Consider the following 1,515-nt stretch of genomic DNA (forward strand, 5'->3'; position numbering starts at 1 on the left):
GAATCTGTCCAGAAATGACAGGGTTACTAAATTAATTATTTAGTGATGATGCAAAAGCATAACTGGACCAAACCAAGTTTACCAACTTGTTGCATATACCAGAGGAACATCAGAAAGTATAGTGCCAACTTCTAAATAAATTATTTAATGCCCTTTTCTAATTTATTTAGTTAATTAGGTGATTAAAGCAATATATAGTAAAACTATTCAGAAAAATCTATAAAAATTACAGTAGCTATCTCATGCTTCACATAGACTACCATAAAAATTTCAAAGCCATTGGGCAAGCATAACTTGCTATATCCAAAATAACAGATGGCATGTCTATTTTGAGCATAATTAGGAAACTCTATTGAAAAGTGTCAAGCAATAGATTTCTTATTTTTCTTAGTATCACTCAAGCATAATAATAGCACTCACCAATTTTTACCTTTACTGGATCTATAGAAAAATTATGAAAATTCACACAAGATCCATCCATGCAAACAAGAGAATTTTATAACTCCTACATACTATGTCCAAAATGTATGAAAATTTAACTACAAGCTATTCATGATATGAGCAATACACCATAAAAATTTCATGCCATTTGGAGCTACATAGAAAAAGATATAATTATCCCTATTTCCTTCATGATTAAAAGAGATAATTAGCAACTCCCTTTTTCATAGCAGAACATGGGATAAATCATATTTTTAATATAAACTAGACAATATCATGAACTCAACAAAATTGGAACCACATCATTTGAAGCTACCAACTAGGAGATACATATTTTTGCATCTATACACAAATCTGTGAAAAGAATAAAACAAAACAATTTTTGAAACCCTATCTCTACTGCTGGGCCGGCCCGAACAGACCCGGCGGCCCACAGCGCATGTGCAAGCGTAGCCCAGCCATGACGAGGCCCAGGCTGGCTCCCGCCTCTGCATCAGCGACTGACGATGGGGCCCCATGTGACAGAGAGACAGACAGGGGAGGAGGAAGAGACGGCGGCGCAACTCGTCGACGGTGGCATCTTCGGTGAGTCTATCGGTGCTACGGTGTTCACCTCACCCATGCGCATCTAACAGTGCCATCTATTGAAGCTATTGTTGCAGCAAAAAGGGGGTGGCGATGGTCATGGTAGCGCACGGCCACAGCATGGCCGGCTCTGGTGAGACGACGGCGTCACGGCCCTAATGGGTGACCCTATGAGCTTCAGCATCACTCACAGTAGCTAGCGCAAGGGAGAGAAAGGATGGGAAGGTCGCGGTGATAGTTGGCCGCATGGAGCACCAACTCTGGTGAAGTCTCGCCATGGCGGGGGTGGAAGAAATGGCGATTACGCCCTTACCCAGCCCCAATCGCCCTGGCTGAAAGGTGGAGGGGGTAGAGGGGATCACGGCGAAGCTAGGGGCAAGATGGCCGGCGCATTTTTGCAGTGGCGAGCGCGCAAGGCGACGGCGATGCTCGATCAGAAATGGGGGAGCTGCGGCGGCTTGGTGCTGTGCGTGGTGGAGGCGAAAGAGA

Source organism: Miscanthus floridulus, chromosome 5 (assembly GCF_019320115.1).
Source record: "Miscanthus floridulus cultivar M001 chromosome 5, ASM1932011v1, whole genome shotgun sequence".
Taxonomy (NCBI): Eukaryota; Viridiplantae; Streptophyta; class Magnoliopsida; order Poales; family Poaceae; genus Miscanthus; species Miscanthus floridulus.